The sequence below is a fragment of the Saimiri boliviensis genome, chromosome 1, assembly GCF_048565385.1.
Source record: "Saimiri boliviensis isolate mSaiBol1 chromosome 1, mSaiBol1.pri, whole genome shotgun sequence".
In the NCBI taxonomy this organism is placed as follows: Eukaryota; Metazoa; Chordata; class Mammalia; order Primates; family Cebidae; genus Saimiri; species Saimiri boliviensis.
The window spans coordinates 206614335-206638251 of NC_133449.1; the positions used below are offsets into that span (position 1 = coordinate 206614335).

Below are 23917 nucleotides of genomic sequence, written 5' to 3' on the forward strand. Positions count from 1 at the left end.
GTGAAATGTGGGGCTTTCAATGTGCAAATATAAATCAAGAAAAGCTTTCTCTATAAATGAGGAATATAGTTCCCAACAAAAAAGAGACATCCAAAATGTGGCCAGCGTTTCTCTATCAAACCCATTCAGAGATGCTACACTTCAAGGAGCTGCTTTCCTAAACATAAGGATTTATTGGTGGAAGAACTAAAACCTAAGGTGCCCTCTAAATATGAGGGAGAAATCACCAGAGCCAAGAGCCCCTTGTTGAAAGTAAGCATTGAAAGAAAAGAAATTAAAGTTAACTTCTTGAGTAAGACACAGAATATATTAATTAATATAACTCATTCTAAAAGAAAGGAAAAAGTAACTAAATACAGAAATATTTCCTCTAATCACACCACCAAAGAAACTTTCAGGTTTCCATCACAGCCTGGTATTAGGCACCCTGAAATGTGGCAGCATGAAAACAAGCATCAGAGTTCAGATTGTTTGTGTGTCTCTCCTCCTGGCGTGTGTGCTGTCCAGAAGGAGAAGAATGTTGATACAGCTATGATTTCTCTAACCTCAACTCTGGAGAGAAAGAAAAATAAGCCTGACACACTGTCTACAGTCTTAGATGATTGTGAGGTAGAATCTGCTATCTCTCGGCAGAAGGTCTTTAAAATTAGTCAGAACACCCCCAGAAAGAAACATCTCTCTGAGTCTAAGACTCTTCCCAAAAATTCTTCCTACTTCATGTAATACCCAAAAGACCACAAGTTTAAGTAATGTAGATTTAAGTAAAATATCTTTTGAGGATTCTAAGGATATGGAAAAAGAGAAAAATCACCTTTGATATCCTAGGAAATATCACATCAGACTCACACATACAGCAAAGCACAGAAGAAATAAATTATTTGCCAAGTACCATTACTGTCATCATTCCAGTTCAAGACGGCAAAGGCTTCAACTTCAGTTCTTCATCTTCTGTGAGCATGCAGCTCATAGGAACAAAGACAGCCAACATCTACTGCAAAGGAAGCAAGACTCCACCTGCAGAATGCTGTGAGAAGTCAAATTCTGTATCTTTCCCTTCCAGTCAAACTACTCTGCAGTCTTGAACCTCATTCAGCCCGCCTCACTGGGCCACCAGACATTAGAAACCTAAAGAAAACCCTGAGAGTACGTTTTCTTTTCATCACTGCACTGAGTGTGTGATAGATTAAATGAGAAGGGGCACGTTGATGTGACTGACAGAGACTTTAGCAAAGCCATTTTACATAATGACTCTCATGCAAAAGCACAGCAACTACTGGAAAGGAAGATTACACCGTGTCTACATCTCAGGCCTGCCTCTGGCAGCAGCCTAGCAGCCAGGAGCACACTCAATGGTATTAGCCACAGCATGATGGCTCAGGCAAGTCATCCAGAGATAGCAGCCCCTAGCAAAACAAAAGTGCTAGTTATGACCTTCATAACTGATGAGTTAGAACAAAAAGTAATTACTCAAGATGATAAAGAAACACAGTTTATTCTAATTGTACCATGGGAATGATAAACCCCAAACACCCAGTTCTCCGGAAAATTTTGAAAAAGAATTGCCAGATAATACCAGTGGTGAAGAAAGCATGCCACAGAGATTCTGAAGACCTGTTAAATGAGAATCATGACAAAGTCTGTTTTCAAATTCATTTTTCAGCAAACACTGCTGAGTCCAACTGTGCAGCGTGTGCTTCAGATAATCTATTTCTTATTGAGAAAACACTGACAAGCAATGTCGACCTACATGGTAAGCAAGATAAAGAAGGCACTGTACTAACTAGTTTTAAACAGGAGCCAACACGGTGCCAAAGAATTGCATCAACAAGGCCAAACTCTGAAGAAGATAAGAACAAAAATGACTCAAAGGAAAATTACTATCACCAAATACACATGTTGATGTCACCTCAGAAGCAAGCTTTGAAAGGTACGGTGGGCTGTACAGAATTATTAACCTGCATTATTTTTACATATTTTAGCTTTGGAAAGTCTTAAGATGAGGGCTTTTTAAATTGCTTGGGATATTTTCTTTATTGCTAAAGATATATTGTATATTTTAGAGTTAGATGAACACAGGCAAGCATATATCAGCCTGTTTCTTTACATTATCACCCACTCCACCCATAAATAGTGCATCTCCAAGCATGCAGTTTAATGTAAAGTAAAAAAAAATCAATTTCTCTTCAAAAGGTCGCTATATTGCCAAATCAATTTTGTAGGAAATGTTAGCCTTTTGCCACTCTTAAATAATCCACCATTTCTTTCTTTCTTGCAAGCTAAGCATATTCAGAAGAATTGGAAGAATATGTTTGTAATAAAACATATTTTTAAACCTTGCTGTGGTGTTTCAGAAGCATTGTATGTATGTCTCGAGAGGCCATGTGGAATAGTAATTAAAACAAAGGACAAAAAACAGAAACGACCATGCCTAATCCTCATTGAGCCACCTTGGGGCCTCTAACCTCCAGCAGACTTCTGACCTCCCTTGTGCATTACTTGGACCAGATCAAACCATTGATAGAACCCAGAAGCTCTCCAGACCTCAAGAAGGGCTAAGATGGAAGTTCTTTCCTAAGTACATAATTCTGCTTGTCTGCTTTCAATCTCGGAGCAGCACTATATCATTTTGGTTACTTCTAGAAAGCCCTTGTTTTTTTCAATGAGTCCAAATTATTTTATATTTAATGTTAGCATTATTCCATATTGCAAATTAAATTACATTTTGAATGAGTAAAAACTGTCTTACAAACTGCTGGCAATAATCCTAATAGCATCAGAAACAATATTTGGAATGATGAAACTTAAAGGAGAAGCTATAGTTTCTTTGTAGTTTTGTCTCTAGATTTTTAAATGAAATTAGTAAAATTTAGAAGTAGAAATAAAATACGAAAAGGATAATCAATTGCCTGTTAGAATAACAGATGACATTTGCTTTGTAAAGAGTAAATGCCCCAGAACAGTATGAAAACTCTATGGTCATCTGCTTGATATGAACACCCTAAAGCAAAGACTGTCAGTCATGGGGACAGCTTCCTAGTGCCGATATCCATCCAGAAATCAGGATCAATGACATTAATCCCAACATTGGCTTCAGTCTACAGTTATTTGGAACTGCAAAGGAACCTGCAATAAGAATAATTGTGCCTCCCAAAGGAAACACATGCTCACCTGGACGACTATCTCCCAAGTTGACTCTACTTCTAAAGCCACGTTCCTCCCTGTACCTGCCTCTCCCAACGAGGAACATTTCTTAAGAAAATCAATAATTCAAGTCAGAATTCTCTCAAAGTTGATCTTACACATCAGTAGACTTTGAAACTGTCCCATTTGGTAAACAATTTTGGCTACTGGTTCCCTGTGTTACTGATTCATCAAAAGGCTGTTCCTACAACTCTCCCCCTGGATCCTTTTCCTTGATCACTCTTCCGGCCACATTTACTTACTTTCTAGAACCTTGCAGCCCAGATCCACATCAGGCCCTTTGCATGGACTGCTCCCACTACCTGGACCAGTCTTCCCCTATATGTCTACATGGTTCATTCTCATCTCCTTTAGATTTTTTGCTCACAGTGTGTCCTCAGGAAGGTCTTCTCAGACCACTCTATTTAAATTGCAATCTGAACCATCTTCATTACAACCCAAGCAAATGCTATTCTTTTGTTCCATTTATACATAGCACTTTTTTGCCTTCTAATCTGCTATATATTTTGCTGGTTTATTTTGGTTTTGTTCTGTCCTCTTTCATTAGAATGTAAGTTCTAGGAGGGCATGGATTTTTCCTGTTCTGATCATTGTATATTCATAAAATTAGATAGCACCTGTCCTGTAGTATAGTTGATCAAATATTTATTGAATAAAAAATTCAAGGCAGGGAAGTCACATAAGTTTCTTTGTATAGTATTCTGTTTACATACCAAAATAAATAATAACATAAAAAAGGAAATAGTTCAGCAATTATATAAAAATATTTAAATCTATAAATGTTTGCACAGATTTAACTCTCCTAGAACTATGAGTATTTTTATACTTTACTCAGCATTACTGTCTTTATGCTATGATATCTGAGGGCAGAACTGTGTAATTTTTTCTGGAAGTAGATTGCTTTGAGAAACTGGGACACTTTTAGACTGTTTTACCAGAAAATTATAAATTTGATACAGGCACAAACCTACGCTTACATTTTGAAAAGGGGTCCTCTGACCCCTTAATATCTATGCATGTGTCTCAAATTCAGCGTCCCTGACATGAGTGCTCACTGTAATCTTTGTGTTGTTTCTTCTACCATGTGTGTGCATTTAGGAATCAACTAGATTAGAGGTCACAATGTGAAGTGTCTACAGGGACAGGCGGGTGATGTAAGTGAGGAAAGCAGGCTGTATGTGAGCAAGTCTGGAGTGTTGGTGAACTAGCGAGTGTGTCCTAAGGGAAGCAAAACACAGGTCCAGTACAGACAGGCCTTCTGACTTTTCCAGATGGCAGGAGACCTGGATTTTTCAGTGTATGAGTCTGCACGTCATGAGATTTGGGAGACACAGAACAAAGTAAACAATCTGTGAACTCTGAACTAGATAAACAAAAGGAGGTGGGTGTGGTATGGGGGTGTGGCAGGAATAACCGCCACCATGTTATAAAGGGATACCAGTCAAAGTTTCAGTAACTAAACACTGAGTTTCTCTGCCAGGTAAGGGCTGTACATTAATGAGTAAAAAGGTAGTGGCTCAAGGATTAATTTATTCAGCTGTTAATGGAGTAAATACATCTTTAAGAGTTCTGCCAAAGTTCCAGAAATTCTATATCATAAAAAAATGTAATGAGAAAACCAAAAGTAGGCTAGCCTGAGAAAATTACAGACAATAAGAAGGATCAGATGATATTTTACATGGCATAGAAATAGCCATAAACAGCCCTTGTGTGTAATATAACACAAAGTTTACATACAATGTGTAAAATGTTTTATTTCTCCTAAAGTAGGAGTGATTCTAAGAGTTCACATCAAGACAGAAAGGTAAGGAGGACTACAAATCTGAGAAAGTCTGTGGTCCCAAGCTCTACACCAAGCACTGGGAATAGAAAGATGAATAATAAGTGATTTCATTTCTTAGCAGAATATGACTGTTGGGATAGTTTCCAGCAAGCTGACTTCTGGTGAAATTAGGAGCTTTCGACACCCATGCCCACCTCAACATTTCTCAGCACATGCACAGCCCAAGATCCAGTTTCAGCGGCGATGCCTTGTTTTTCTCCAGCAGGGCTCCTCCCAGATCTGCTTCTTTTTCATGGTCTTCCCACTCACTTCCCAGGCCCTGCCCTGGCTTTCAAGGTGGTAGCTTTCCACTTTCACACTCATGTTTGCTATCTCAGTCCATCTGTGCTGTTATAGCAACATACTAGAGACTGCGTAATTTATAAAGACCATGAATTTGCTTTTTACAGTAGTGGAGGCTGAGAGGTCTAAGGTCAAAGTGCCAGTGTTAAGTGTCTGGTGAAGTATTAAGTGTCTTGCCACTACCTGTTGCTGCATCCTCACATGGCAGAAACGGAAGGGCAAAAAGGCCTAGTTAACTCTACCCCTTCTAAAGAGCGCTAAGCCAGTTCATGAGAGCAGAACCCTGAAGACTTAGTCACCTCTAAAGGCCCCACCTCTTAATAATATCACATTGGGTCTTAGGTTCCAACATATGAATTTTTGGTGGACACATGCATTCAAACCATAGCAGTTGATAAAACATTTGTGTTTTTTAGTGGATTAACATATTGTTGCTACAAAGTGATAGTGTGCATTTTAACAGAGTCCCTCAAGAGAGCTAGAGCTGGATGTCTTCATTTCAGTACAAATAAATTGCCTGACTCCTTGAAAAGCCTGTTAAATAGCTACTGGGTATTCATGAAATAAGGGGGAGGCTCACACGTGAAGGAAGATTACTGAGACATAGATTCAAGGCATCATGCAAAAACTTTCTATCAAATTGTAATATGCAAGGATTAGACTGACTCAATAGGGAATAAATTTGAGTCTGAGAAGTGTTCAAGCTTATATTAAATGATTACTTGGTAGAAATTTTGTAGAAATATTTTGAGCACAGAGAGGCTGGTTGGAACAAATCACCTTCTATATTCTTTGCAAACCTACGAGTCCACAAATACCAAGCAGGAAGTGATACTTTGTGCTTGGTGGGCATTTCAGTGGTTTCGAATCACATTTTAAAACACACTGTAGAACATATACTTTCCCCTAATTCGAAAAGATCAAAAGTATATGAAAGTATACTTTTGTACAAAAGTATATGAAATGATCCTGGAGGAAAAGTCTTCCTACCATATCCCAGGGCCACATTATCACACATAATTTCCTAGGTTCATAAGACTTCTTTTATACTCCACACTTTCAAAAAGGAATTGCTATTACATGTAAAATATTTGATACTAGAAAATTCTCTTCCTGATGGATGCCTTCATCGTTAACCTAGATTCTCAATCTCAAAAAATAGCAGAACTAGAACAAGCATTGGAGAAATAGCCAGAGATCAGTTCTATATTATTTTTAAAAGTTCTACCACTCTGTAAAATTCCAGTGAGCAAAAGTCATCTTGCTCACTGTGGCAGCTCCAATAACCAACATATTAGAAATTAGTACGTAGAAAGCGAATGCTGACTATTAAAGAATAAATTTGTTTTTCTGTCACCCTCATAAGAGGTAGGCATCCACAGCAAAGTAATGGAAAATAAAAGGAATTAGGTAATGATTCTTCTTCCTCCTCACCTGTTTGACCTTAACAAATGAATTCTTGTTTTGAAACAGGGTCTCACCCAGTCACACAGGCTGGAGTATACTGGTAGGATTATGGCTCACTGCAGCCTCAAACTTCTGGGCTCAAGCGATTCTCCCATCTCAGCCTCTCAAGTAGCTCAGACAACAGGTACACGCCACCACACCCAGCTAATTTTAAAATTTATTGTAGAGATGGGGGTCTTGATCTGTTGCCCAGGCTATTCTCAAACCTCTGGCTTCAAGCAATCCTCCCTCCTCTGCCTCCCAAAGTGCTGGTATTACACATGTCAACCACCTTGCCAGACCTCTGACAAGTGAATTTTAAGTTGTTACATAAATGGATCATTAATAATTATATATGTAAATAAAGACACTTACTTCTTCATAGATATATCTCAATTTTTATTTAAATAGTGGTGAGAATAAATTTTAATATTGATAAATTAGGTTTTAATTTTCAAAGATCCAATTGTCAGTACTCATTTGCTGCTGGGAATAGAATAAAAATAAAGAACAGAAGGCTGAGGCAGGAGAATTGCCTGAACCCAGGAGGCAGAGGTTGCAGTGAGCCAAGATCACACCATTGCACTCCAGCATGGGTAACAAGAGCAAAATGCTGTCTCAAAAAAAAAAAAAAAAGGGAAAAAACAAGAGCTGCCGGGCGCGGTGGCTCAAGCCTGTAATCCCAGCACTTTGGGAGGCCGAGGCGGGTGGATCACGAGGTCAAGAAATCGAGACCATCCTCCTGGTCAACATGATGAAACCCCGTCTCTACTAAAAATACAAAAAACTAGCTGGGCATGGTGGCACGTGCCTGTAATCCCAGCTACTTAGGAGGCTGAGGCAGGAGAATTGCCTGAGCCCAAGAGGCGGAGGTTGCGGTGAGCCAAGATCACGCACTCTAGCCTGGGTAACAAGAGCGAAACTCCGTCTCAGAAAAAAAAAAAAAAAAAAAAAAAAAACAAGAGCTGACCTCTTTTAAAATTTATGTTGCCTGCCTTTCATACAGTATCGAAAAGTAACATCAAATAAAATCTTAATTCTAACTCACCAAATTGCTTTCTAGGTATTATATGTTCTCCTATTTGGGTTTTCTTTTTACTTTTCTCAGCTTTTTTTAAAAAAAGTTTGATTGTATGGCAGTAGTTTGGGATTTTTTCCTTCCAGTTAATACACTGTTTCATGATTTCATGGTTTGTGATGAGAAAGCAGCAGTTTGGAACTAAAGTACTCCAAGTTGCTATTGATTCAAATTCAAAATTAACAAAGCCTTCATGCATTTTGGCTTTTTCACTTTTCTTCACTTTTAACCAACATATGCAGCAAAAGTGTTATGAAATTTGTATACTACTGATTAATAAAAGTCAAGGCCAGGCGCGGTGGCTCAAGCCTGTAATCCCAGCACTTTGGGAGGCCGAGGTGGGTGGATCACGAGGTCGAGAGATCGAGACCATCCCGGTCAACATAGTGAAACCCCGCCTCTACTAAAAATACAAAAAATTAGCTGGGCATGGTAGCACGTGCCTGTAATCCCAGCTACTCGGGAGGCTGAGGCAGGAGAATTGCCTGAACCCAGGAGGCGGAGGTTGCGGTGAGCCGAGATCGCGCCATTGCACTCCAGCCTGGGTAACAAGAGCGAAACTCTGTCTCAAAAAAAAAAAAAAAAAAAAAAAAAGTCAAACCCTAAGTACTTGAGTTTAATAGAAAACTCAGTATCATAGATTTTAATTCCACAGGCTATTCAGGTAATAATATTTTATTTCCTTACTGAGTGTTTAGAGGATATAGTTAAAAATTTACTTGTATTTCTCCACAGTAACTAATAAAATATCAAGCATACTCCTAATACCCTAGGAATACCCGTTGAATTGAATCCACAGAGGCAATGCTTGGTGATTATTCTCCCCACTTTTTTTTTTCCTCCCATATAAATCTATTTTTTTTAAGATACGTGGCTCTTTTTGTTAAGTAATACAAGTTTGAAAGTGAACCATGAAAAAGTTGAATGAAATTATTCTAGTCCTAGTCTACTGTAATTCTATGTTTCATTGACTGGACTATACGATATTTCTATCTTGACTGATGTATCTTGAAAATGTTGTCTCACTTTCATATTTAATGTGTTTTAATCTGTATTGGTATTTGGAAATAAATAGTCTCCAAAAGTTATCCCGGGAATTGATTCTAAAAGCTGGAAAAGCTAGTGATGATTCCCAGGAAGAAGCAACTGACCAGTGGGCCAGGAGGAGGCAGCCATACAAAGAAGGCAAAAGACCCAGTTCAGCAGTTGGGAGCTCATTTGCCAGCAACAGCACAGAAGAATCCAGTGAGTAGACAGACAGCTTCTTTTCCAAAACCATAGTAAATGCAATGACTTACTGAAATGTAACCAATCTCTCATCCTTTTATATCCAGAACGTAAACTCTTGCTTGAACATGGCAACACAGAGATTATAAGCTTTTATAAAAAACATATTTTTGGAATCATCAACTATTATCCACTAAGGAATTTCAACTTACTAAATTACTTTCTTGAAAACACACAACTGCCTGGTAAGGGCTGCTTTTTTCTTGATACTAAAAAAAACTAACCATAGAGTCCTTTATTGAATTATATTTGTATCCTATTTCTAGAAATTTGAGCTGGCTTACAAAAATATGTATAAAAGAATAAGAGAAATGTGTTTAATTATAAGCAATATTTTCTCTTTTAATTTTAAAATTTTTGAAATGAGTGAGTCTGTTTAAATGGTTTTCTTGACAATGTTTCTCTTTCTGTTGAGAGTCTATTATTCTACCAGTATTAAACCTCAGTCCCACAGTCAGAGGCAACTGAGAATGAAAGATAGCTCATCATTAGAAAATCCAAGTGAAGGAAAAACATGGGCTAAAAAAATAGAGGGGGGATTTGTACACTTAGCACATACTGCCACTAACCTGGCCCCAAGATTCTAACAGCTAAAGATATTAAAAGATACTCATCCAACAAATAGACATTTTCTATTTACATATTATTTACAAAAACAACCCAGTTATTGAGGAAAACACAGATACTGAAATGAGCAAATTTCACTAAAGAGAGAAAAGCAAAGGACAGTATCATGATGCTGAGAATAATGTCTTTATGAAAAGACAATAGTGATTGTCCTAGGTTGTGCCAATGACACAAGTACAATTCATGAAGGCAGTGGTATAATTTATTCAGAGCAAGTTAGAAAGTTGGCACAGGTTAGGGATTGAATGCAGCTGTAAATGTGTGGGCAAAGATTATAAGTAATTTAAATAATTAAACACTGTACTGTATTATCACCACCGCAGCCTTCTTATTTGTATAAACAGTGAAGAATCCAATTTAAATGCTCCATTTTGTTCTGATAATTTTTATTCTTGTTTCTCAATCAGTCTCTTAGTCTTCCAGTGGCTTCTTCCTATTTGGCAGCAAAGACCCAAGATCTGAAATCCTACATTTGTATTTTGACATATACTACTTTATAAAGTTGTTTTATTATCTCTTGATTGTTCATACGCCCTTGGAATACTTCCCTGAAGAATGTACTTCTTATATTAGACTTCCAATAAAATAATCCCACTGCTAAACATTTGTTCTAATGTTCATTTTCTTCTACTTCTATTTCCCTTTCCCCTTTTCAACTGCTGTATTTACATACTCTAGAATTTAATGTGTGTATCTATATATATGTAAATTTTAGATAGAGTCTTCCTGTGTCACCCAGGCTGGAGTGCAGTGGTGCGATCTCGGTTCACTGCAAACTCCACCTCCCAGGTTCAAGTGATTCTCCTACCTCAGCCTCCTGAGTAGCTAGATTACAGGCATGTGCCACCACACCCAGCTAATTTTTGTATTTTTAGTAGAGATGGGGGTTCACCATGTTGATCAGGCCGGTCTTGAATTCCTGACCTCATGATCTCCCTGCCTCAACCTCCCAAAGTGCTGGGATCACAGGTGTGAACCACTGTATCCAGCTTGTGTATATTTTTAACAATAGTTTGACAACATTTAATATATTTTAGTAATTTTTCTTCACCATTGCTTTTTGTACCAATTATTTCTAACAGGAATTATTTCATTTTCCTTTTTAAATAAACAATCTTCTAATATTTTTTTCAAAGAGATTCTGTGAGAGGTAAACTGAATTCTTGTGTATCTGAAAATGTATTTATTTCTCTCTTAATACTGAATGATAGTTTGGTATAGAATTTTAGGTTCAAATTACTGAAGAAACTGATTTAATGTCTTCCTGTAACTAGTGGTGTGGATCAGAAGTCTGAATCTGATCTGATTCTCAGAAATTCTGTCCTTAATCCAGTGTCTCTGGTATTGTTCAAGGTTTTCTCTGTATCCTTGGTTCTCTAAAATTTTCTTCTACTGGGACTCTTAGTGTGTATATTTTGAATATTTTTTTCTTGCTTGGCTGCTTAAGGTTGATTCTTTCTTTCTTCAACTCTCATAAATTGTTAGGGTTGTTTTTTTTTTTTCAACTATGAATTTCCCTCCTTCTTTTTTGCTTTCTTCTGGCATGTGTTTCAGATAGAAAATGAAACTTTTGGATCTATCTGCTATACGCCTTCCCCTTTTTTGCATCTCTTCACCTCTTTGGCTATATTCTGAGAAAACTCCCTGGTGCCATCTTCCAGCTCAGCAATTCATCCCTCGTCTAAATCCTTTTAGCTCTTCAGCTTGGTTTTTTTTTTTTTTTTTTTTTTGGTTTTTTTAGCTTTTTTATTTCAAAAACTCTATTTTTAATTTCAAAAATCTCTAAGTGGCTTTTTATCGAACTGTTATTTTTTTTATACGTCTGAGAATGTTAAGCATATTGTGTAAAGTTTTAGTCAAATTGCTCTATCAACTGTTTCCTCAAATACGCTTTTCACATTTGCTGAGTTTGTTGTCTATCTTGCACAGTGTTGGCTTTTCCCAAATACTCTGTGATTTTCACCTGGGTGCTCATTCTTCGGTTCCTTTTCTATCCACCTGACTGCTGTCTCCGATTGAGCAACACACATGGGCATGCAGTGAAGCATCCACAATGGTTTTTGCTGTATTTATTGGTGTAAATAAGAATGCTTCAGGCTGCAACAACTGAGTTCTGCCACAGGGTAGTCCATATCCCATCTGCGTGTCTTTGGACCTCAATCTCTGACTTTTTCACACACTCATTTGTTCTGGGCTAGAGGCAGGTACAATCATTATTGCTATTTGATTGCTGGTGGAGCTCAAATTGGACGATATATGAGCATTAAACTACCTTGCTGTTTTTGCCATAATACCTTAATTCATTACCCTCTTGTCTGCACCTGAGGCTTCTCTGGGTTCTGGCTTCTCACACTTTGGGCATGGAGCTTTCTTGATGCTCTCACTGTTCTGCATCAAAACATGCTCACATATATTTTTGGCTGTGATTTCACTCCATGGTCTACAGGTTGATTCTAGATTTCAGGTATTTCCAAGTTTCTGACATAATGAGAATGACCTTCTTATTTTCAAATACCTATCCGTGGACCTTAAAATACATACCACACTACATACACACACACTATATATATTCTTCCTCATAGTTTTCTGGACTTTGAAATCCTCTTATTATGCATAAAAATTTAGCAACAACTCCTGCTCCTAAATATGTGTAATTGAACTTGACACAGTATACACAAAATAAGAGACTGCAGGAATACATCATAGGGAATATGTTTTCCAGCATTTTGATGAAAATGGGAGACTAGTTTATGCTTACTCCACTATCTCGAAGCCATCTCTGAGAACAGCTTCCATTTGTCCCTCTAGATTCTTCTTCCACCTTCTCCACCTTTCTCTTTGCCCCAGGAGTCTCATTGATTTGAACTATATCAAGGGACTAATTTGCCTTTGGGCTTCCTGTTGGGGTTGACAAGTGGGGAGGATCAGGAGGAGCCTAGAAATAGTGAGTAGAGTGAGGCCCTGTTATTACTGCCCCTGGTCTCCTCTTGTGGTGTGCCAAGGGCTGGCTTTGTCCCTAAAGCCACACTCCCATAAATTGGCCCTCTCCATACTGCTTTCTATGGCTGTTATGTTCTAGTAAATGGTACTTGCGCTGTCCTGTTACCCTTTTAGTGTTGGATCGATTAGTCTTTATCCCACTCTAACACACCTGATTTCATTAAACCCTGCCCACACTTTGTAAATAGTGATTTCTACTGAATTCTCCTCAAACTATTCGAGGATATCATATTTTTCATGTCTCAGCTCTATGATACATGAGTGCTTTGTTCTCATATTACAACAATGATGCTGCTGAATGCCAGGTCATCAAATATCACCAATATGACCCATTGATAAGACATAACCTATTTATTGCTTACAGAGATAAAAGAGGATTTCCCCTCAATAGAGCTTTGATAGTATTTCAGAGGGGGGAAGGCAAAGTTGGATTTTATTAAAAATTAGAAATTTGGTTTAATGTAGATAATCAGTGTAAGAGCTTATTTAGAATTGAATAAGGATTGTGATTTAATAGTTCAGGACTGATGGAAATGGCAAGCTAAAGATGAGGGTTTCAAAGGAACTAAGAATAATCTGTTGGTGCTTCCTATTGAGGAATTGATGTTTTGGGGTGAAGTACTGAATAATAAGGTATTTACCTGGTAAAGGGCCTCTAAAAAGAATAAAACTGTGCTAAAAACTGCAGAATAATGTCATGTTACTCTTGATGAAAAAATAATGCTGGTAGGTGGTTTTAGTCTTCAGTGTCCAAGCTACAAATGGGGGTAGAAGCATTTTTTTCTATGTGTTATAATTTTCTCTAGTCTGGAGGTGAATAAAACCTGAAGTTTCATAAGAAGGATTCCTCAAACTGTATTTCCTAGACAGCAATCTACTTGAACTGCCATTTATGTTTTTCTTGGCCTTCTGTTTCACAGACCTTGCCATCCTGGAAAATTTTATTTATTTTCATGTAATAATACAACTCTTATGCATGTAAATTCAGTATCAGTTGTCTATAATAGTGTATTTGCTTCTAGGTTCACCAAAGAATATACTCATACAAAAGCAACAGTGAGAAATACAGAATTTACTGAAAACATCATAGGAGAGACAGACGGAGTCTCCATATTACACACGTGTCACAGCAAACAACTTGAAGTCCCCTTCAGATATTGCTTTGATTCAAAGGCCCCTGAGCTGTCTTGTAGCCAGTTAAAAAGGCTGTGTTATAGCACTGCTTCCCTCATATAATACTGATAGCCATTGGTTTTTATTTTATTTTTTCTGAGTTTTTTTTATCCTTAAAATTCCTTTTTTGTTATAAGCAGAGAAATTCAACTGCAGTTTATACTTCTAAAACAGCGCAACCAAAATGATCAAAGTGTTCAAAAATTAACCCCAACACTGCAATAATTAGCCTCTACCCATCTTAATAACAAGGGTTAAGGAAACTGAGGGATGAAAAATTTTGTTATAAGAAAAATAAATGAAATGTTATATGTACAGTAGTCATAAAAACTTATTACCCATAGTCATAGCTTCCATATTACCTAGGACGATCTATGATTGATTTAAACTGACCTAAAATAATAAATTAGATTGAATGAAAACAGTATAGTTTGATGAACTACGGAGTATCTTCTTATGTCCTAGAGAATGGAATCTGCTCCTCTAGTTTTCATTGCCTTCTAGTTTACTCTAGTTCACTGTATCCTTCAGCTACCTAGACTTTTTTCAGTTTGTGTCTGCTGTTTTATGGCCAAATTCTTCATTACTGGTCCTCTTAGACATTCAAGTCTGCTCTGCATTTCTTGAGCAAAAGAAGCAACCACAGGTGTGCTGCAGGCAGCTCCAGTGGCTCACAGAAACCAACTATGCAGATTTTTCTAACCCTGCAATTCAGGAACAGCAGGTCAGTAGCTGACGCTGGCCACGGTGGGAGTGCGCTGGCCACGGTGGGAGTGTTTATACAATGGAAACTGACAAACACCACAAATCAGGGAGTTATTTTCCTTTTAGAAAGTCATTTAAATAATTTCCTAGTACTCCAGTTGAAGAAACACAGGAATCAGCTGTATAACTTATACAAATTCTAATGTTTGTATTTTCTTTTGGGTCAATTCTGTTTTGAATGAAAACTGTATGTACTAACAGTTTGGTTCACCTTAGGCAGAAGAGAATTGAAACATCTACCATTTCTATTTTTCAGTTTATCCAAGCTACAACACACGGAAGGCATATTGTATTTCTTCAGAAACTTTTCAGGAGAGACTGCAATTCACTAAGAGCTGCTGGGGCTAGCATTGTTTAATGTGCGGTTTAAATTTTATCTCATTTTTAGAGTCAGGATATGCTACTAACCCATGACTTAAAACCTGACAGCTTTATCGAGCATCATTACAGCTGGTGTTTTTCACTCTGTTAATCTCACTCATCTCTGACTTCCTACGTAATAACTGGAAAAGATATTAGTAATGACATATTTATGTATGTGGACACAGTTGATCAATTCATCCAGGCTGTGGGGAATGCTGACTAAGGCACACCAGGTAAATAACTTGAAGGCTGTAAACTAAAATCAGAAAGGCCTGCAAAATGGAGCTCTGATTTTTATCATCTCAAATGGTTCCTGTACCACAAACAGATGTGGAAAGAATTTGGGTCTAATCATGCAAGGACACTTGATAGCAATTCCCTTATTCATTCAGCTATTAAAATTATGATGAAAATGTATTTTCCAAATATTACTTTCCATGGAAACAGGAAGAATGAAGGGGGGCAGAGAGGAGAGAGAGACACACAGAAACAGAGAAAAAAAGACAAGAAAGAAAGGCAAGATAACTCTGACTTCTAATTATAAGAGCTAACAATTATGATATGCTTGCTAAATGTCAGGCACTATTCTAAGTGTTTTCAATGGATTGGCTTGTAAATTCTCCCAACATCACAATGAGATAAATACTATACTTTTATTCTCATTTTACTAAATGAGGAATCTGAGTCACGGGATGAATGACTTGTCCGAGGTCAGTCACCTGCGGATAATGGTGGATCAGAGTTTCAAACCCAGACAGCCTGACCCAGAGTCTATGCACTTAATCCCTACAACACATTGCCTCCAGTTGGACCTTTAAATCTAGCCCTGATCTCTCTTTGGGAAAGTCCAATCAGGGTTTCACTTCATTATACACCACCTTTTCATTATCCTCAAATAATACAATGAAAGATGTACGAGAATGTCTAAAGACACCAGGAACTGGCATAAGTATTTTATCCTTTTTATCCTAAAGTCAAAAGGGGTAATTAAAAGGAAGTCCAGTATTTAAATTTTTCAAGGACAAAAATATTCAAACACAATTTCAGTCATAATAAGCATGTTTAAGAGCTCATTTTATCTTAAAGTTTCATTTATTAAAAGTTCATCTAGCAAACCAAATTTTGGTGAGAAAGGTATCGTGACAAAGATATATTTGGACTTGTTTTCTATTTGGCTCAAAGTTCTATAGGGACAGTTCTTGAAAAATCTAGCAGCTCTAAGTTAGCAGCAGGTGTGTAGCTTGCTGCTCCATTGGATTTTAACACAAATTTTATGTCTCAGTTTATGTAAGAATATGTTGATTCGCTCTGTCTTGGTTACTGAATGAACAGAGAACTGCTCATCCACATAATCAAATCTGTTCGTAAATAAGTGAGTTGTATTAAGAGTCTCACGCATGCTGATAAAAATGAAGATCCCTATAATTTAAAGACCCCTGCCTTAGACCTTTACATGATAGGAAGATGATCACACATCCACCGTGGACAACTCTTGCTCATGAAAAAAAAATAATAAAGATAAATCAGTAGGCCCAGAAATCTGTGTAAGTTATACTCATAAAAAATTTATGAATATTTTAATATAAAATGTAGCTGAAGTTTTAAGGCCAAGGATATAGGACATAAATCAAACAAGGAAAGATACTTTAATACTTAAAACCCTTTAGGACTTCTGTAACTTCAGCAATACTATTGTAACACAAAGCTTTGATTTAGCCTTAAAGCTCAGAAAGATAGGTTAATAAATTACTATGTTTTTGTTTATTCCTCCTACCCTTCAAAGTCAAATGTCACACTCAGACTTACTCAACAAATGAAAGCAAAAAATTATTAAGGAGTTTTGAAATATGACATATGAAGAAAAGCATCCTATATCCTGGTTTGAAGTATCCCATTACAAAGTTTCAGTAATTTTTATTCCAGTAAATAACATGTCTTATAAAATAATCATATAACTTACATTCCAACTTTATCACTGCATGATATTCCCATATGTCATCCTCATTATTTTCACACACACACAAACTTGTTCACACCATCAGCATAGTCTATCTTGCCAGTACCTGCTTCCCCAGGCCGGGCCACTTGTCTAGACCATATTTATCCATCTCTGCCACCCAAAAGAAAGATTATCTACTTCTCAAGGTCCAGTCTTATAATACTCCTCTTTCCCACAGCCATAATCACTTGCCTTTCTGTGAACTCTTTTACCGCATCTGAAGTCCCTTGTCTTACTCATCTGTCTATTCCAACTGTGCCTATAATTACAGCTTACTCATGAGACAGTAATTATTATTACTATTTATTATTTACTTTAAGTTCTATAATACATGTGCAGAATGTGCATGTTTGTTACATAGGTATACATGTGCCATGCTGGTTTGCTGCACCCGTCAACCTGTCATCTACATTAAGTATTCCTCCTAATGTTCTCCTTCTTCTAGTGCCCCACCCCCCAAAAGCCCCAGTGCGTGATGTTTCCCTTCCTATGTCCATGTGTTCTCATTGCTCAACTCCCACTTATGAGTGAGAGCATGAGGTATCTGGTTTTCCGTTCCTGTGTGAGTTTGCTGAGAATGATGGTTTCCAGCTTCATCCACGTCCCTGCAAAGGACATGAACTCATCCCTTTTTATGGCTGCATAGTATTCCATAGTATATACGTGCCACATTTTCTTTATCCAGTCTATCATTTATGGGCATTTGGGTTAGTTCCAAGTCTTTGCTATTGTCAATAGTGCTGCAATAAACATATGTGTGCATGTGTCTTTATAACAGAATGATTTATAATCCTTTGGGTATATACCCAGTAATGGCATTGCTGGGTCAAATGGTATCTCTGGTTCTAGATCCTTGAGGAATCACCACACTGTCTTCCACAATGACTGAACTAATTTACACTCCCACCAACAGTGTAAAAGCATTCCTGTTTCTCCACATCCTCTCCAGCATCTATTATTTCCTGACTTTTAAATGATCACCATTCTAACTGGTATGAGATGGTATCTCATTGTGGTTTTGATTTGTATTTCTCTAATGCCCAGTGATGATGAACTTTTTTTCATATTTTTTTGACTGCATAATGTTCTCTTTTAAAGTGTCTGTTCATATCCTTCACCTATTTTTGATAAGGTTGCTTTTTTTCTGGTAAATTTGTTTAAAATCTTTGTAGATTCTAATTTGTCAGATGGATAGACTGTAAAAATTTTCTCCCATTAGATAGGTTGCCTATTCACCTTGATGATAGTTTCTTTTGCTGTGCAGAAGCTCTTTAATTAGATCCCATTCATCAATTTTGGCTTTTGTTGCCAATGGTTTTGGTGCTTTAGTCGTGAAATCTTTGCCCATGCCTATTTCCTGAATGGTATTACGTAGGCTTTCTTCTAGGGTTTTTATGGTATTAGGTCTTACATTTAAGTTTTTAATCCATCTGGAGTTAATTTTTGCATAAAGTGTAAAGAAGGGGTCTAGATTTAGTTTTCTGCATATGACTAGCCAGTTTTCTCAACACCATTTATTAAATAGGGAATCCTTTCCCCATTGCTTGTTTTTGTCAGGTTGAGACAAGAATTATTTTAAATCAGTTCAATAAATGAGTAATGAAGGTACCTGAAATTGCTTTAGCTTTCAAATGAATAGTGCGATCTCATTTGGTGTAAAAAAATAAAAAATATAAGAGCCAACATTACAGATATTTGGGGTTTGGAAAAAAAACTGTCTGCAAGAGATTACGCTCTTGGATGCTTTGTCAATATACCACCTGGAACGTTTTGACTCAAGTTAAACAACTGTTTGAGTTAGAAACCTATCGTTGCACATTCATCTGCGTATTGGGACAATGACTAACAATCTCTTCAGTTCAGTGCCAGGAAAGCAGAAGTAGAAATATAAAGACAAAAAAATAAAAATAAAAATACCAGAACCATTAGGAATGATAGTCCAGAGAAAATCAGTTAGAGCAAGAGAACCATTTCTTCCATAGGCTTTATATAATTGACCTACAGCAGATAGGATGGGGGGAAGAAGAAAAAGTCTTTATCTAGAATTTTTCAGAAGAAAAAGCACTGGAGCAATTATGGTATAAGAGAAGAAATGGAAACAGAGGAGAATAAGGGCAGGATTTTTGTTGTTCTTTAAAAAGAGTTGCTGTGGTTTTCAAAGCCCACCCGCTTCACGGTATTTGAGAAATGCAAGTAAGTGACGTATGCTTTTCTCAAAAGTATATTTTGGTTATTCAATAGTGCTTCTTTATTCTTGTCCTCTTGAAAGACTGAAAGGCTTGGGGCATGACTTTATTCAGGTTTTAACCTCCACAACAGAGCCACAAAGAAACACTGGGAAAGTAATACAGAAATTCAATCTCATTTCCATTACAGGCACAGCCTTCCACACTATCCAAAAGACTCCTGAATACATAGAAAACTCTAAGTTCCATGAAAGAAACTGTTAAATACAGCTGTACATGCTTCCATATGTGCTTTACTCTATATTGAAGATCACAATGAGTTTTTTAGGAATGAACATTTTTACAGTGTCTTTGAGGCACAGAGGAAAAAAAGTGTTTTTTGTACTTGATAATCTTTTTTCATGTACTTAGAACTTTGAAAGAGACCCTAAAGCTAATTTTTAATGTGATTTCATCTTGATCTGTAAATACTAATATATGGGTCTTGCCAATTATATTTTCTGTATTTTTCTTCACAAAATGAAATAGTACTTCCTCTAATGCACAGGCTTCCACCCTTTAGGCCCTGAAGCAACACCTGTCTTGATTTACAATATTTTGGCATTATTATATAAGTTCTTCCCAGGAGAACTATCTTACAAATGTAGCAACTTATTTTTGAAGAGAACACTCTTCATTAATCCAGACTTTACACCTGTATGCATTCAACTACTTTCCCACCTTAACCATCAGTCATGAATCTTCTTACCAGAATGTAAATGATGTTATCAACTTTTCTGCTTGCTCCTCAGTCACCTCAGAAGAGGACTGTTCTGTGAACCTTGGCTTTCAAGTTGACACGAGGAAAAAGGATTCCACACAGAGAATTTTCATTCAGCAGCATGGGTTTTCCGAGGGGATGATGGAAATCCAGAGCATCGTTCCAGATGTCTTAGAAAAATACCTCATCCAGTAGCTGGTAAGGGATGCTACAATTATGGTAAAATGAATATGTCTTTGAGAACATGTAGCCAGACTCCAGGCTCTCTGAAGTCAGCAAATATAAACACCAAAGGAGTGTTTGGGAACTGAAATTAGGTATGTTCCCATATGATAACATATGTACCATGTATTTCTTAACATCATGAGAGAATCTGAAGCTATTAAAAGTTGCATTAACGGCTCATTGAAACATAGGAGAATAATTCCAAAGTTGGAATAAAGATTAATGTAGGCAGAGTCAAGAGTCTGGGTTCATCCTGTGAGTAAAAAATACTTACTAATTTGATAAAATGCACCAGACACTATAAAGAAGTAACAAATTATCACTTAGTATTCCAGTTCTGCAGTGTAACTATTTTATTGTTTCTGCATTGCTTGTTATTACATTAAATTCTAATCCTGGTTTCCAAACATATATGAAATATGCATTTGGTATTATAATGTATTTATTTTGATGTACTATATATATATCATTTTATAGCCTTTTTACATTTTGTGTAATTGTTTAATAATTAAACCTTCATTTAATAAGTATTTGTTATGTATTTTTACAGACTTCATTAATAGTCTAATAATTCCATGATGTTTGCATAAGATATATTTAGTGAACTAAAAATTAATAGCTATGTATATTTCTCTAAGGCAATAATGGTTTACAATTAAAAGGCAAACTTTTACTTCAATTACAAGCTTCAGCATGTGAAATTATTGCAGTCCAATCTTTGATACAAAATTTGAGCTTTTGTGAACTTCTGTTTTATTGGCGTAAATAGCCTTCATAAACAATAAACAACTTTTGTATTTTATTTTATAAATAATATATATTATATTGTAGTAGATTTTGGGGTACAAATAGTTTTTGGTTACGTGAATGAATTGCGTAGTGCTGAAATCTGAGATTTCCATCACCCGAGTACTGTACATTGTACCCAATATGTAGCTTTTTATCCCTCAATCCCTTCCCAAACTCCTGCTCTGAGTCTCTAAAGTCCACTATACCACTAGGTATGCCTTTGGGTACCCATAGTCTAGCTCCCACTTATAAGTGAGAATATACAGTAACATAAATAATAAACAATTTACCTCAGGCAAATGTAGATTCAGATTTTTAAAAAGACTTTAAATTAATTATACAATCATAAATTTCACAAACACTATGCCTAAAATGTTCCAGGCACTAAGGGGAGTTGCTAAACATGCACACAGAGAGGTGATACATTTGAGAGTATGACAGGCTCTAAAAGAGGTGCATAATATTTTCAGCACATGCATCAATATGTGCTTAGTTTCATCTTAACCTCACTGGTATTCCTAAGATGTAATCATTGTTATATATAATGTCATTCGTTTTAACTGTAGAGTAAAATGTAACCTTTCTTAGTTTTTCTTATAAATATGAAATTCAACAGTGAAGGATTTTATTGAGGAAATGATGTAAATATGAATGAGTTTTCTACAGATACATAAGAGAATACAAGGTTTGCATTTTGCACATTTAGAATACTTATGTATATTCACATCATAATATGGATGAATTAACCTTAACCACTCATTGAAAAATAAACATGGGATTTTGAATCTAAAACTTAAAGTATTCAGGATGGAATTTATGAAAATCAAAATAGGTGATGGGGCATAAATTTTCAGTTAAGCAAGACGAATAAGCTCTAGAGATTTGTACAACATTGTAAGTACAGTCAACATTAACATATTGCAAGCTTTAAAACTTGCAAAAAGGGTAAATCTCAGGTTAAGTGTTCTTACACACAAAAAAATAACATTTTAAAAAATAAAATAAATCAGAACAGCAACACAAAAATAGATGATGAGGCTCTAGGTGTAGCCCTAAGAAAGCACAACATTTTCTATACTTGACTTTCATTTAAGCAATAGGATGGTTTAGTGAAAGGACACCAAGCTAAAAGTAAGATTCTCAGGATCAGGATCTCTATTCGTTCACTGATGTATTTCAAGCACCAAAAAAGTAGCCAATACATATCATAGGTAGCCAATACATATTTGAATGAATAAAAATAACTGGATTTTAGTACTATTTAGAAATTTACCAGCTATATAGATTTAGAAAAATCTCTATACTATTATTCTTCTGCCTACCTTACAGCATTATAAAGGATGAAATAAAATTATATGCATGAAAATTATATACTGGGATGTTTCTATCCATCTTAGCTTTTTTTTTTTTTTTTGATATGGAATCTTGCTCTGTATACCAGGCTGGAGTTCAGTGGTGCAATATCGGCTCACTGCAACCTCTGCCTCCCTGGTCCCGGTTCAAGCAATTCTCCTGCCTCAGTCCCTCAAGTAGCTGGGATTACAGGCACGAGCCACCATGACCAGCTAATTTTTGTATTTTTTAGTAGAAATGGTGTTTCACCATGTTGGCCAGTCTGGTCTTTAACTCCTGACCTCGTGATCCACCCACCTCAACCTCCCAAAGTGCTGGGATTACAAGCGCCACTGTGCTCGATCTTTTTTTTTTTTTTTTTTTTTTTTTTTTCAGACAGCGTCTCACTCTGTTGCCAAACTGGAGTGAAGTGGCACGATCTCAGGTCACTGCAACCTTCCCCTCCCGCGCTCAAGCAATTCTCCTGCCTCAGCCTCCCGAGTAGCTGGAATTTGCGCCACCACACCCGGAATCTTAGCTATTTCGATCTCCCACTCTTATTTTTCTTAATTTTTATTAGAATTTCGGCTGAACAACAAATATAAATGTATATTCACATACACATCTGTGTATATTCACATATAATTAGATATAAATTATATACAATGTATATTATATAATATACTTACTAAGTTGACAAATATTCATTGAATGTTTATGGCAGGAACCTGAGAACACAAGGATGAATAAAATATAATTTCTCCCCTCACTGTATTTTGGCTAAAACCTGATGTAAACTGTAAGAAAGTATACTTATTGCAATCTACTATTTTTTATGGTCAAAGAACCACCATTTTGTATAATTCACTGTTATTTACTTCCTGAGACATATAGAATGTTGTTATATTTATGCTTTTCTTTTGTGTCATATATACACATATGGTACCTATAGGTATGTACATAGGTACACCTATGTACATGTATACACCTGCTGAGACCTGCTGCTAAGAAAAAATCTCTTTCCTTTCCAAATATTGTTGCTCATTGACAATGCACCTCATAACTCAAGAGTTCTGATGAAGCTGTACGAAAAGATTAGTGTTTTCATGTTTACTGATACAACACTCATTCTGCAGTCTATGGATTAGGGAGTAATTTTGACTCTAAAATCTTATTATTTAATAAATATATTTTATAAGGCTATAGCTACTGTGGATAGTGAGTCCTCTGACGGATCTGGGCAATGTAAATTGGAAACCTTCTGGAAAGGATTCATTATTCTAGATGTCATTAGAATACTTGTGATTCATGGGATGAGGTCAAAATATCAACATTTTGGAAGAAGTTGATTCCAACCCTAATGGATAACTTTCAGGGCTTCATGATTTCATTGGCGAAAGTAAGTGTGACTGTGGTGGGAAGAGCAAGAGAACCAAATCCTGAAGATATAACTGAATTGCTGCAATCTCATGATAAAACTTGAATGAATAAGGAGTTTCTTCTTACGGATGAGCCAAGAAAGTGTTTCTTGAGATGGAATCTACTCCTGGTGAAGACACTG

General features: G+C 36.5%; 1 long non-coding RNA gene across 2 annotated transcripts in view; it reads right to left on the reverse strand.

The window, feature by feature from the left end:
* The window catches only part of LOC141580654 (uncharacterized), a 563177-nt gene that overhangs the window by 391353 nt on the left and 147907 nt on the right, over positions 1–23917 (reverse strand). The window contains exon 1 of one of the 2 annotated variants that reach the window (XR_012512939.1): positions 19999–22326. The exons of the other annotated variant lie outside the window; for it this stretch is intronic. This is a non-coding gene — a long non-coding RNA (uncharacterized LOC141580654). Of the gene's footprint in view, positions 1–19998; positions 22327–23917 lie in introns of those variants that run through there. 2 annotated transcript variants of the gene reach the window in all.